At 45.4% G+C, this 15,198-nt stretch overlaps 1 protein-coding gene across 3 annotated transcripts in view; it reads right to left on the minus strand.

Annotated features, from left to right (window-relative positions):
• Positions 1–14,960, minus strand: part of l1cama (L1 cell adhesion molecule, paralog a) — a 40,011-nt gene extending 25,051 nt beyond the window's left edge. For all 3 annotated transcript variants that reach the window (XM_035643952.2, XM_035643955.2, XM_035643954.2), the window contains exon 1: positions 14,808–14,960. The gene's annotated coding sequence lies outside the window, so the exon portion shown is untranslated. The remainder of the gene's footprint in view (positions 1–14,807) is intronic.
• Between the last annotated feature and the right edge of the window lie 238 nt (positions 14,961–15,198).

The following is a 15,198-nucleotide window of genomic DNA, read 5'->3' on the forward strand; positions in this document are numbered from 1 at the left end:
GAAAGAAAACAGACTGGAATACTAATAAATGCACACGACGAGGAAACAAATCACATCTTTTAAGTATACTAAATGACAAACATATGTAGGCTCTCTGTGTACACACTAAACCCACCCTACACTGCTGCACTCTGGCTGGTGGGTATCATGTGCTTCATTAGCAGCAGCATCAGTCAGATTCTGTGCCTGCAGCACCAGCGCGTTAATTACAGACACACCCTAGGTGTCAGGCAGAAGACATAAGATGCGACGCATGCAAACACGTCCCTCGCGAGCACATTGTTATGCACTCTGTGTGCCGAAGGAACATGCACCGATGAACCCACGCAGCTTGTGAAGATGCTTCTTTTTTTTTGGGTGGCTGAATGGTTCACTGTCCAAACTGTAGATGGTTAATGGTGTTAGCTTGTGTAACGAGGAGCAATCATGACATTATGAAATTATGTGGAAGAGCTATTAGGAGTGACCTTCTCCTTTTCCCCTCCCTGCTTCCATTTAAGCCTCCTACTCAGGCCTACAGTCCCTGCCCTCCCTCCCTTTATCTCTCCCAGTCAGCCTCTCCCTTTTTCTCCTGTTCCTCTGCACAGCCTTGCTCGTGTTTCTTCTTACACTGACCTTCACTGCCACTTCTTTCTTTCTCTACCTCTGTGATGACATGTGCTGTTTGGAAACCGAAGCTCGTTGGAGATCCTCCAACAAATGTTTGAATGCAGCCATATATCAGAGAGAGAGAAAATAGAATAGACGGAGATGAGATGGGAGAAGAGGAGATTTTATGTGTGTGTGTGTGTGTGTGTGTGTGTGTGCTAGAAATGCCTCCAGGGATCAAATTGTAGCCAGACAGGCCAGCAAAAAAAGCTGACATCAGTATCTGTCAGAGTTAGCCCTGAAACCAGAAGCTTAACACTGTAGGAGACAACAAACCAGCTACAACAACATAAACAGTATGAAACGGCACCGGCGGCAAATCAGCCAATGAAGCAGATGTTGGAATACATTTGTACCATGGCACGTGTACATTGCACAAAACATGGCTATGATTATTATTTTTTTTCCCATACAGATCACATTGTTAGACATGCATAAATAGAGTGTAAAGCAGCGGAAGAGACAACTATATGACGCTGAGGTTATCTGATGAGCCCTGGGTGTGAATGGGAGCAGATGCGTGCACTTGTGTGCATGTCTGCGCAGCATCAAGTGAAGAGTGCAGGTGGGGGGAAGGGGAGCCTGCATTGGCTGCTGCAGGTATTGATGCCTATGGAGGAGTTATGCATTCAGTCATTCGGCAGACAGAGAGGAGGAGGAGGGAGTGGTCCCCTGGGTCAGGTGATAAGTGGCCCATGTAGCGATGGAGGACATAGCTGCCGGTGACTTGTGTCACACGCAAGGACATGTGGTCGCCTCCGCAGGGAAAATCCTCATGCCACACCCTGAGGAGGAGGGCGGGGCGGAGTGTGTGGGGGTATGTACGTATACGTGACCTACAACTTCCATCACAACAGGTTGGAGATTTGAGAAACTACCTGTTTTTTCCTTCTGCAATGTATTTTTTTCCCCAGAGAAATGTCTATGTCTCTGTTTTCCAGGTTTTCATCCAAGCACATTTTAATAATATTTTTTAAAAATGAATTCCCCTGCCCCCTAGGATTCCCCGCAAAAAGCTTACTGCTAAGATTTTGACTTTTGTCGGAAATTTGTCTAGGTGTCCTTAGGTTGGACGTAATCCTGTGCTTTTTCACCACTTCAGGGAAATGAGCTACTGGCAGGACAAGGTCGCTAACTCATTTGCATGAAAAGGCCCCAGTGGTTCAACGACTGTGGGAAAGTGGCTGGGTTTTACTTTGTCTATCCGGATACTGGGCTTGTGGAAATCACACTTGCGATTACAGACAATACATAGGATGTACGACATGTTTACCACCTTGCCGATGCAGGACAAACACATACACACACAGTTCTATTGATTATATAATAATGCAAAAGAGAGAGCGATGTAAACAATTGCAAAAGTCCAACAAAAACAAACCAAAACAGCCTGCGCATAACCAATCAGGCACACAAGTTAACTGACTACAGGAGCAGCAAAACAGTTCACAGGACCTGGCGTTCCGCGTCTTCGGAATTATTAGCCAGGACAGGCAACCGCTTCTTGGCAATCCCATTAACTTTGTTAAAAGATGCAAAAGCAGCACTTCCCCCTTAAGTGCTCCTCATCTAATCAAATACAAGGTCTTGTGGGGATGAGGCAGGAGATGTAACATCAGTAAATATCTATGGAGTGGAAACAGAGGGGGCGATCGTGTGAGTGTGGACGAGACGGAACAAGAGAAGCAGTGGCGAGAAACTAACAGACATGGAAGGTCTTTTGAAACAGTTCAGTCTCCCAGAGATTGAAATTCAAATTTAAAAAATGGAAAACTCACACGGAAAACTCACATTTATCGATCCTAACTCTCTCACTCTATCTTCTGCTCGTACACAACTAAAACTACTATAAGTGCAAAGAGTCTGAGTGAGCAATTTCCTTGATTTGTTTCCTGTCCAGTATGGAAATCTTCTTTTCTTCCTGCTGTGTTTGCACTTTGCTGTATTTTATTTTATGCTTCACATTTAAGTCAATCTTTAGGATTTGCTGTTTGTGCTCTCAACATATTCCCAGTCAGAGTAGCTGAACGTCTAACATCAGTAATGTTTGCACGATTCAAGTCAAGGTGATCTGTGGTCTGTATTGTCATCTCCATAAACATGCCCCCGACTAAAGGCCAATTCTGCACTGAATCGACTCCATATACAGTGTACGACATACCCATGTACCCTACGCCTTGGGTCACAGTATTGAAGGATTCTATATTAAAAAAAAAAAATCAATGTACAAACACAGATGATTATTAGTGTGTTCACTGGCTCAGAAGACCGTGCCCCACTGGAGCTGCTGCTTCTCTCTTCATTAGCCTGTTTCTGCCTCTCCCATCTCTCCGTGGCATCAGCACATACAGGACAACAGCAAAGCTCAGATATGTGAAGACTCTCTCACACACACACACACACACACACACACACACAGACACACACACACATAGCAGCAGACTGAGGGTTAGTTTGGGTAATTGTCTGGCGGGACGAGTCAGTTTAAGGAGATTTGCCTGCCATTCAAATGAGGCTGAGTGAGGATAAAAGACAGCAGAGCGACATGGGAAACAGAGTTTGCATGGTAGTATGACTTCTGGGCTTCATAGATGGGTGCAGCTTATTTGTACACACCACCTGTACCTGTGTGTGTGTGCGTGTGTGTGTGTGCGTGCGTGTGCGTCTAAGGTTAGGTGTCGAAACCCCTGGCTCACTTTCCTTTTCTCAACCTACTATCACCATGACAACCTCCTGACACCAGCTCAGCCGCACACGGCAAATATTTCTCTCCCATCCCCCTCCCACATGTTCTTCTCCCTCACCCTATCCCCCTAAATCACCCCCCCCCGCATCTATCTGTACTTTATACTCTCCACCTTCATCTCCTCTCCCACGTCTCCAACTCTTGCTCTCTTCCCCATCTCTGCCTTTCTCCAGACTCCCTGTTATGTCTACATGCCACCCATACATAAAAGAGTTCCGTATTCAGAGCTGTCGTCTCTGCCGAAAGTCTTCTTATATGCACTCCTCTCTCACTTTTCCGTCTTTTCTCTATTCTCTACTTCCTGCTGATTGTCTCTCACTCCTTGCATCAGTATGAAACTCTGAAACTGTCTCCTTCTCTCTCCCTGAACTCCTTTACCCTCCCCTCACAGTCCTCTTGTCCTTCCCTATAGAAAGAAGCTTATGGAGGAACCGACTTCCATCTGTCCTGAACTACTTCTTCATAACAACCTACAGCCAAGATCATATACTCAATGTAATTACAGGTAGCATCCTATCAACCTGTGCCATCAACTCTTATCAAGCCTGGGAGAGACTGTCCAGTCTAAGGGGAAATTTGCAGTCTGGCACAGCATCGATACAATCCCTAAGTGGCTGACTAACTCCCATCGCATCTGTTATCATTATCATCAGCAAACCATTTCTGCTTTGTAACTAAATCCAATCATTACCAATGAAGTCCGCAGCGGAGATCTATTTGAGGCGGAGCAGCTTGTGCTCTCCACGAGAGGAAGGGCCAGGCTCCATCAAAGGCTGCAGTGTTATCTGAGGCGCACAGCCACGTCTCTTCTGCAGACCCTCGTCTCTGCAAATCCCCCTCCCCAACGTCTCTACGCGGCTCCAGCACTTCCACACACCAGCGTGTGGCGGTGCAAAGAGATCAAGGACATGACATTTTCTGGAACGCACAGCCATTTTCACAAGGCGCAATATGAAAGAGAGTAAACAGACGACTTGTTCCGCCCCGCCTGTGTTTGCATGCGTCGATGTGTTTGTGTGCGTGTGCGTCATCTCCTGTCAAGATATTTAAAGGGAGTGTATATCTGGTATATCTGGCTTTACATCTATTCCAGGAGACAGACGGAGTGAATAAGCAAAAAAACGAGGATGCTGTTTCATCTATTCTTTTTATACTGTTTTGCAGAGCTTCCCTTCCTCCTCACCTCCGCCATCCTCCTTTCTTTCCCCCCTCCTCTTCTTCTGTGGCCGCGTCTCCGCCGCGCTCTCTCATCTCTCTTTCCCTCTCGTTTTGCTTCAGTTATGAGTGAAGACAGCAATTCCAGTGAGAGGAAGATAGGGAGTCCAAAAACAGATAGAGAAAAGGAAAAGGCCACAGAGACGCAGAGGAAGCCGTGGTGACCTTTCCCTGTGGCTAAACAACCAGCTGATGAGCTTTTCATAGAGAGTTAGGCCAACGAGGTCTGACAATCTGTACTGTACACACACACACAACACACACAAACACACACACACACACACACACACACACACGTACACACCTTCTCCTGGAGAAAACAGACCAGTGGCAGTTTTCTAGTTCCCTAAATCCCCTGCTATAGTCGCAGATATCTAAAATCGTTTCCATCCCATGATAGCACAACTTAAAACCTGCTGATCGCGCTGGTTCCTATATAGGACACCCATACTGCATGTCAGCAACTCCTACCAGGTAGTGCAAGTCAAACAAACACAGCTTATGCATGACAACATCTTACACCTCAGAGACCTTTTTTTTTCTGTATTCAAACTGAAAGGAGAAACCGGCTTTTCTGACACTTGTGGAGGCCGAGGGGCCGACACACGGGAAACAGTGTTACTGACAGCTGCACACGACGGCTAACATCTCTGTCACTAACATTTACCACAGGCTGGTCAAACCGCTGCTCACTGCACCGTCGTGAATAAAACACAAACTGTCTGGACCACTGGATGGAGGGGAGACAGGAGGAGCAACGGAAAGATGGAGGGGATGAGGCGGGGCGGAGGACTGGAAAACCAGTGTTGCGAGGATGTATGAAGATGGATTGATACACGGCACCCAATGAGAATGAAATCATCCCATCACCGAACACACACTGATCTAATCCTGTCAGTTCAGTTTCAAGGCGCTTCGGCTGTTTGTGTTTGGGGTTGTGTTGCTCTTATTCGATTAGCGCCACAGAGTTACTCAGTACACAGCCTGAGAAAATGCAGGTGAGCTGCATGTGTGTGTGTGTGTGTGTGTGTGTGTGTGTGTGTGTGTGTGTGTGTGTGTGTGTGAGTGTGTGTGCTTGGCAGGTGTGCATCTGCCTCTCCACACACTTGACATTTTAATCGCTACAGGATCTCGGTCCCTTCATCCTCCCATCTCTCTCTGTCCCCTGTATCTCTTTGTCTTCGCACATTGTCCTCCCGTCTTAATCTCCGCACTCTCACACTTCCTGCTCGTCGCCCTGAGCGGGATCACACTTTAATGGTACAATCAACATTTTGTTAGTGATTAAAAAAGTGGCTTTCTTTCTCGCACAGCATTCCACTTTCTCTCGCGCCTGCCGGGCCCCACCCAGCCATGTAAGGCCTGGAGGATGAAGTCTTTTCTTACGAGTATAATTACCTCATTAATAATATCCAGACCCACTGTCTCTTCTTTCTAGCTCCTCTCTTTATCTCTCTCTGTGATTGGTTTTCTGCTCCTCGTCTATTCTGTCTTCATCTCCCTCCTTCCCCTCATTGTGACATCTGCACTCCTAAACAAAATCAATTTTCCCCTTTTGATGCTCCTGTGTTTTCTCTACTGGGGTTGTGTCTTTTCTCTTTTCCTCACATCAACAAGAACGGTGGTGTAGTGGTTAGCGCTGTTGCCTCACAGCAAGGTTTCAAGGTACATGCGTGGGTTCTCTCCGGGTTCTCCGGCTTCCTCCCACCGCCCAAAGCCATGCAGATTGAGGCGAGGTTAATTGGAAACTATATATCGGCCATAGGTGTGAATGTGACCCTTAATGGATAAAGCGGTATAGATGATGGATGGATGGACAACAAGAATCCTCCCCCCATGTGGTCTGATCGCTCCCTGCCACATCTGTCCGTCCTCTCTTCAGCACAGATTCCAACAAATGATCTGCAGTAGCCTCTACGCCGAAGTCTGCCCCGCAAGTTTGGCCGCAACAACACATTTGCTCAATTCTTCCCGCTGTGCAACAGAGCGCGGTGGCTGATGTAAACAGACAGTTTTTTTGTAGCTAAATATAGAGTCTCATTATTGCAGATTGGGCCCTGTGCGGGGTTCTCTGTACCGCCAGGCCCAATTACCCCTGATCAATTCAGAGAGCGAACTCCAAAAACTCCGACACCAACCTGTTTGGATAACACACACGAGTCCACACCACCAAGAGGCTGACGAGGACAGATCCACAGACAACGTCCTCCTCAGGTGGATGGTGCGTGTGGAGTGTGTAGCCGGCTTGCGTGGCCTAATTTACTCTCGCTTGTGAGCAGATAAGGATGGATGATGAGAGAGATGTAGGTCATAAATGGTAAAAAGAACAACAGAGTAGGTTATATAAGCCCATTTTTCCAATGTGTGAAGTCTCTGTGACATGCAAATTATTTACAAACTTGGCAAAAGAGATATGGCCAGATATGGGACATCGCAAAGCAGAAGGCTCACTGGTTGCCGCGCTAAAATACATTTATTTAAACAATCCAAGAACAAGTGTGAAAGAGGGGACAGCCAGTGTGACTACAAACAACAGGTGAAATACACTTCTTGCAATGCAAACACAGATGATTACGTTGAAGAGAAATCTATAGGCAATAATAAGGTTTAATGTTGTTTTTAACAATGTCAATTTTTTGGTCTGTTTTTAAGTTTCATCACCTGCTGGGGGATTCTACACTCACGCATTGGGCTTAGATATATTGTTTCCCATCAATCTCTACTGTCAATCTCAATATGGGCTATGCTGCCCTGAAGAAAAAAAAACTGACAGAGCGAGAAACACGCTTGCGTCTATCTTTTCTATAGATTTATAATAAGTCATTAGAAGTTTAAAGAAAACAAACAAATTCAAGAAAGCCCTTCTCTAAATCTCAGCCGTCTCCTCCGCCGTCTGACATTTCTTTACTCCTTTGACATTTTCTCTTTCCTTCTCTGTACTCAAAACTCTCTCCCGCTGCTCATAATCCATTTGCCTCCTCCGTAGCTCTTTTTCTGACAATCCTCTTTGTCTTCATGCCTCTTGTGTGACATTACCCTGTTTTAACCTTGCGTGCCCCGCGTCTGTTCTCCTCCAGCCAGCGCCTGCGATGCGTGTGGTGGGTGTAGTGTGTAATAGGATGGCACAGTAGGTGAGATTAAATTAGGGCCAGTGTATGGGGATTACAACCCACTCAAAAACTGATCCCCTCCCACTCTCTGAAATCCAACCCTAATGAATATATCATGGCTGACACAGCAGATAAAGCGCCTGCAAGAAACCACAATCACAACATCACAGAGACAGAGAGGAGACGAACCCCCGACAGCCGCGTTACGTACGTCACCTGCAGAACTCGAGGATGCTGCGTCTGTTCAAGTGTGTTTGGATGCTCATGTTTCATGCGCCATCTATTTCACTTACGGTTCATTCCAATGAAGTGTAGGTTTTAGAGTCGGGGGGGGGGGGGGGGATCAATACACTTAAATGTAAACACTCCAAATGAAACGTTTGAAAACAGCATCAAACCACATTGCATTTCACATTTGAGAAAATGATGTCGAACCGCCACCTTTGATTCAGCACATTTACTCTAATGCCTTAGAACACACACACACACACACACACACACACACACAAACACACACACACACACACACACACACAGTTCACGTCTGCTTTCCTGACTATGTGTGTCTCTGCTGCAACGTACAAAACATTGCTCCCAATCTTTTCAGTGCAATTTATGGACTTTAATTAATCCACTACTGAAGCACAATGTTTCCAAACCCGATTCTCAAAGTCGCAGGGAACATCATTTGATCAGTAAACTCTGGGGTGTGCTTCTGAGATGCTTAAACAAACTTGGAACTGCTCTGGCATGAGGCTCAGTGTCGCAGTCCAAGCCAGACTCTCTGGAGACGAAAGCATGTTTCTCCGAGAAAGACAGAAACATGTTTCTCTTTGCTCCCTTGGAAAGAGAAACATGCCAACTACTTGACTGCAGTCAAGTGCAGTGAATGTAAATGTCTTCTCGGATTACTTCCTCAGCTTTGGTTAAACAGTGACTTGCAGCCTCCATACGAAACATCCAGCCATGACTGTCAAATACAACCTGTGCAACAGATGCACCAGCACATATGGCCGGTGGCCAAACACTGTTGTCACATTGACGGCAGCAGTTGCTAAGTTTAAGCAGTGGCAACAGAAAAGATCTAGGCCATGGATGAAAGTCATCCCAAAGACATGGAGAGTCAGAGTAGAGGGGGAAACTGACAAGAAACACACAGAGCACAGATCAAGAATGACTTCCAACAGTATCGAAAAGGCCTGTCAAAAGCTGAGGAGAGCAGTGTGATGTAACTTACAGCGAAGCAACAGTGCTGAAGTAGCCAGCCATACGCCCAAAAGTTTCATTAAAAATGCAGCCAGCCCCACAGCAACGAATCAATAAATTAGCAAGCCAACGCTGTCATGTCGCCTCGATAAACAGCCAGTGCAATGTAATCAAAAGCAGAGTGGTGCAGTGACACACCAATTCCCCAAAGTGCCACCATATGGTCAGGGGAGTCGGAGATAGTATGTCAATATTGCCAAATGGACATATTAGTTAATATCAGATGGTCCTAAATATGCTATTACGGAATTGTCAAAAGCAAACCAGCGACGGCACGGGAAACGTTAGGTGGCGCTATTTACATTAACTGGTGTTTAGCTTCATCCACAGTCTAACCATCATCTGTTGTTTGTTCCACAGCAAAAGATGTTGGAAAGATCAGCGACTCCATATTTTGATTGTGAGAAAAGGCTGTCAATCCCATAATTACATAGTGCTGGCAGTATTTCATATTAAGTCGGTATTGTAACATTATTACATGACTACTCGGTACTCAGACTTAAATTTGATTTCAACAAAATGACTAAATTTGTCCACAGACATAAACACCTGTAGCCAAAGTAAGCTACTCAAAACCGCACACACAAATATATATATAGCTGCTGTATGTTTATGGGTTATTTTTTCTGATAAGTAGTTAATTGATGCTATCAAAAAGGGGTGATGCCCCCAGATCACTACTGTGCAGACTCTGGCTGAATGACATCACCAGCGCAAGATGCACTGTCACAGCAGCACAGGAGATGTCAAAAATAGAAGAACATTGATTTGAATAAAAAGTAAGAAATAAGTGAACATGCTATATATACATGTGTCAGGTATACCAGCTATAATTGTTGAAAGACATTTTATGGGAAGCTAGTGTGGGTTGTAGCCATAGCCAGCTATACAAAAAAAAACAGTTTAAGAGGAGGCTATTTGTAATGTGACTAAAACATTAATAATAAAAAACTCTTAATGTATTTGTTTCTTTTTGTGGTCAAAAATAAAGTAAACTTCTACTTCATCTCAAATCTTTAGGGACGCGAAGGTGAAATAAATCTTTACAGGGATTTTGAAAAGATGAGCATAAAAGCTTCTCTATTTTGAATGAAAATAAGCAACGGCTTTCTGTCGGGAATGATGAAAGCCCAAATGAAGTATTAAAAACTTACTTTGATGCAGAAAAGGAGACACATGACCTAACTTCAAAGCTATTTCTACCCAGAAGCCATTAAGCTTACAGACTCACTGTTTCTAAACAATGCTGCCAGACATTCATCATTTAGAAATGGAAGGCAATAACCCAACATTGTTGATTAATGTCGGTTATAATTCACTCATTCATGAGGACATGTCATACTGGGCCCTGTTGATGGCGTGCCATGCACCCATAGCCTGCAAATACACAGAGACGCATCTCTGAGACTCAACAGAAGACTTCATAGAGAGGAAGCATGCAGTCAGGAAACACACTGGACAGAGGCTCAATTTAGTCCAATTATATTCACTGGTGTGGACAATAAAGCGCCATTGATGGAGCTGACAGTGGTCCAGAAGGCGTGACGCTGAGGGGAATTCTGTGCTGCCGAGACAAAGAAATAATTTTGTCAGACTAAAAAAAAAGATGGGGACAGCGTCAAGGAGGCAAAGAGAAGGTCGCACAAGGAGTTTCATATCTCCCCTCATTCATATTCAATCCTATGTGTAGCTTTATTGCTTTGCTTCCGTTCCTGGTTTTAAAACAGTGTGCGCCAAAGAAATTCACAGAATTTGAAAAAAAAACTAAAACGATTCTTGGCTATGTGGGGCCTCCAGTTTGGTTATTGGTTTGGCAGTAATTCATTTCTCTCCTGGTATAATATCCACCATGGGGTTCCACTTTAACCAGCAATAACGTTTTTGTTACTCGGGGGAGTTCTACAATTTCCCCTCTCCCATACCATCATCTCTGAAAGCTGTAATAAGGTAACTCACTCTCCCAAATTAGTTTCATTTCCATACACGACGCCTTTATTTGTGCCCTAGTCTCCATCGCAGGTTCAATTGTATAATAGGGCCGGATTTATGAGTCTTTGTCCGAGTGCCTCTTTCTGGGAAAGCTAATAGGAGCCGCAGTCATTATTTTGATTAAGACCCCGATGTGGGCTTCTCGGTCCACCTCTGCGTGAATACTGATAAGACAAGAGAAACCCGAGAACAAGGGAAGAGAAAGTAGAGAGACAGAGGCAGTGAAGGATAGGTGTGTCCTCCCTGTCGGCTGTCTAAGACGAGCGAACGGGACCGATGACTGGAAGAAAGGTGGTTCAGTGAAATTGCCATGACAATCCTCTCTCCCACTTTGTCCCATTTTCCATAACAGCGTTTGTCTTTCCACCATCTCCACACCACACCCTGCTGCTTTTTAAATCAGCCTTTTCCATCTTTAGGTTTTCCTCCCCGCCTCTCTCATTTCACCTCGGCAAATTTCATCCTTCCCTTTGGCTGGCCTCCTCCCCTCCTCCTCATTTCTCTACAATCATTTACCCACGGCTGGCCCGTCAATCCATCTGACCCTTAGCTCCCTGAATCAAGACAATGTATTCTGGACCAAACCCTGACAGCATGTCTACACGATACCCCCACTTGACACCCAGTGGGCTGTCTCCCATCTGCACTCTAAATCAAACAGCCTCCGAGCTGCAACCGGTGAGGGTGGGGGGCGACTGACTCTGCATCTTGACAGCATCCGGAAGGTGCAACTGCAACTGCTCGCACACAAGGGCAGGGCATCGGAAAGACACGCACGCACATGTTTGAAGACCACCCGAGGGAGTTCACTCACAAGCCTTTGAGTCTGCGCTTGTGAGTTCGTAACTTTACAGCTATTAGTCCCAAAGGAGGATGAAGAAGAAAGCAGAGATGAAACAGTCCTTGTTGACACTTTGAGATAGTTCTCTCTCTTTACACTTTTTTTACCCTGTCGCCGCCTTAATAGCTGAATCCCCAGAAAGTGCAGTGTGCGGTCTTTGATCAGCAGCAGACGCTTAAGTAATCAGGCCGAGGAGGCAACATGAGAGAATCTTTAATTTGGCGCAGTGCAACAGGATCTCTGCAGTTTGCAGGGCATTTGTTTGCATGTGTTGCCTTTGCAGATGTGTGTGTGTGTGTGTGTGTGTGTGTGTGTGTGTGTGTGTGTGTGTGTGTGTGTGTTCATACATCTGTGTTCGGCGAGCGGGATGGCAAAGGTGCCCTGAGGCTACAGTATAACAGGTGGCTGAGGAGCGAGGGGCCAGTGCAGCGCTGCTCTTCCCTGGAGTTTGTTCCTAACTGGCAGATTGAGAGCAGCTCACTTCTCTCCTCCTACACAACACCAGCTCTCTACTTCAACTGCAGGACTAAAGCCAGTTGGAACCAGGCCATGCTCTTGCGTTTTCATTTCATGACAAAACAATACCGCAAAAGCATAAATATCGGATCATACGTTTTCAGGGCTTCTGCCTCCTAATTGTCTTAAATTTGAATCAAATTGATTATTTGTGAATAGAATGTGTAAAATTCTTCTGTAAGTCTTTTCACCTGTCATTCTTTTCTTCTTGTTCCTCCTTTTCCTATACAGCCAATCCTCCCTTGTGACCTTGCCCCTTCTACATCCTGACTGATCCCTCCTTCTCCCTCTTCACTCCTTTCAACGTCCACTGCAGAGAACATGCATTAAAGGATGCAGAGGGCTTTGCCTTTCAAAAGGAAGTCCACCGTCTTCTCCTTCACCTTCATCTTTTTTATGTTGCTTACACCACCCTCCCCTGCGTGTGCTCTCTTTTTATTGGAGATCCGTCTCTCTGTCCCGCGCTACTCACATAAATCCCTGTTTCCATCCATCTCTCTGATGGAACAGCTCAATTAACCAGCCCGCGTCAGAGGGGAGATTACATTCTGCACCATACTGTAGCGAGGGTAATCATAGACTTCAAGTCTAGCCAAGCTTCTCTGACAACAACATCGCCTCAACACCAGCAGCCCCCAGCTCGGTCTGATCCGACAGCCATGGCCGTAACAACCCCACTGCATTAAATAGTATGATAATGTGACCAGAAGTGGGTCTCTGGAGCACTGCTGCTATGGAGAAGACACACACACACACCTTCCTCAGCGGCAGCTGCACGGTGATCTATTGTGTGTATGTGTACAGTTCAGTGTGTTTATGGATGTTGTACAGATGGTAACAAGTCATTGTCAGGCAAAGCGCCTTCACTCCCCTCCGGTCCCCTGACTATGTTCATGTGAGAGAAGCTGCAGGCTACTGAGGCATGGAGGGGGGGAGGGGGGGGGGGGGGGGCAGGTTCACTACACCACTAGCGCACACACAACACACACATACACACACACGCTCATTAGTACAATAAGATACACAAAGCTTTGCACAAACTGACACATACGTCTCCTACATGTTTATTATAGTTGTGAATCGGAGAATATGCACAAAGATGTACTTACCCGCCAGACAGAACAAGCTCACAGTCTTTTGCAGCTGCCTTGGGTAATAATACACCACTAACACAATATTGTCCACTTTCTGCCGTACAGAACAGAGGAGTAATAGGCCACGGAGGGGGCCCAGTAGCCAGCTGTGTGGCACACAGCCAGGTGAGTGGCTCCTTGTAATGGGCACACCTCCACGGTCTGCTGTGTGCACTGCCCCACCCTGATTTTCACTTCCCCTGACATCTCCGTCAGTACAAACATCTCTCTCACGCCGTCTCCCGTTGATATCTGAATCTTAAATTTCCTTTATTTTTTTGCTCCTACAAGTTTTTTCTTCTTCTTTAATTTCCCTCTTTTTCTGTCTTCCCTCCAAGGGGTCTACTTTATGATTATCCAGCTCTATCTTTGCAAAGGCTGTTCACCACGAGGCTGGAGTTTCATCCTCCACATCGATGGAAATTGTAGCAGCACGTTGCAATCATGGGCTGCACTGATCATGAAGCTACTCAGCAATTAGCTGGGGGAGGGGAACGTGTAGGGAAAAACGAGTTTTCATATTAAAGTAGCGAGGGAGAAGACAGGCGAAGCCAAGCTGAGAATTTTCCTGAGGAATTAGACTCAGTTCACAGGAAAATGCACAGTATGAATTGCAAAGCAGCAGATTTTAAGTATTTGCGTTATATAAATATATATATTTTTTACATTTGGTGGGATATTGTAAAGAAAGGCTGTTGATACATTTCTTTGTATAAATGTATAGCGATGCAACAGATTTAAAGCCCAGTTGAGATCACTTAAAAAAATACGTTAATATTTCTGAATCATTACTGCACCTAATTTTAAACACAAATTCCACAATTAGGCTTAATAGACAATAAAACCAAATAAAAGGTATATTATATATATATATATAATCTGTAACTATGGTCAATTAAGTCTTTAGTGATGCGGTGCAAATGGCAGAATCAGAAGAAACCCTGTTGCATGCAGTGATATTCAATCTGAAAGATGAACAAAAAAAAAAAAAACTGAAACATTTTCCTCAAAAACTATTCTGCACCAACAGGTTATCCATGACACCCGGCATTGATCAAATGTCGTTTAACAGCTGAAAGTGTTGCAGTGCCAAACGCATTTTTGTCTCTCCTAATTATTATGATTTGATTTAAGCGTGTTGAATTGAATAGTTTTTTCTCAACATCAACACGGCTGAGAAGAAAGTGATTTTTACGTGTCGTCTTTTACCGCCTGAAGAAGGTGAAGCAAAGGTGCGACTCCATAACAAGCCGCCTCCACCTAAGAGCCTAATTACTCTGCCAACCAGCTCTGTCATGTCATGACAAACAGTTCATCATCATCACATAGAAAGATCTTCTTACCTCCACACTGATGCCCCTCTTTTCCCCCTGGCAACTCCTCGGCGTGCTCTGTTCCTCCCTCTCTTCCTTATCTACTTGTGCCTTTTCTTCTTCTTCTTCCCTGTGAAATTGATTGTGCACCTCTCCTCTCTGCTGATGCTGCAGTGATAGAAAAACACACCCTCCTCCGGCCGCTCTCTCTCCACCCCTCCTGGCCTCTCATTGGCTGCCTGTTAGAGGTGACATCACCCTTCTTCTCTGCCTGCCTGCCTCCGTCCTCCTCTGTTCCCTCCCTCGCTCTCTCTTCACCTCAATCTCGGTGGATCCTGGCCATTCCTTTATTGTAACTCCCTCCCCTGCATCCTCTCCTCCTTACTGTCCTCTATCTGTCCCCCCCCCCCCTCTGTCCTCT

The sequence above is a fragment of the Scophthalmus maximus genome, chromosome 3 (assembly GCF_022379125.1).
Source record: "Scophthalmus maximus strain ysfricsl-2021 chromosome 3, ASM2237912v1, whole genome shotgun sequence".
NCBI classification, from domain to species: domain Eukaryota; kingdom Metazoa; phylum Chordata; class Actinopteri; order Pleuronectiformes; family Scophthalmidae; genus Scophthalmus; species Scophthalmus maximus.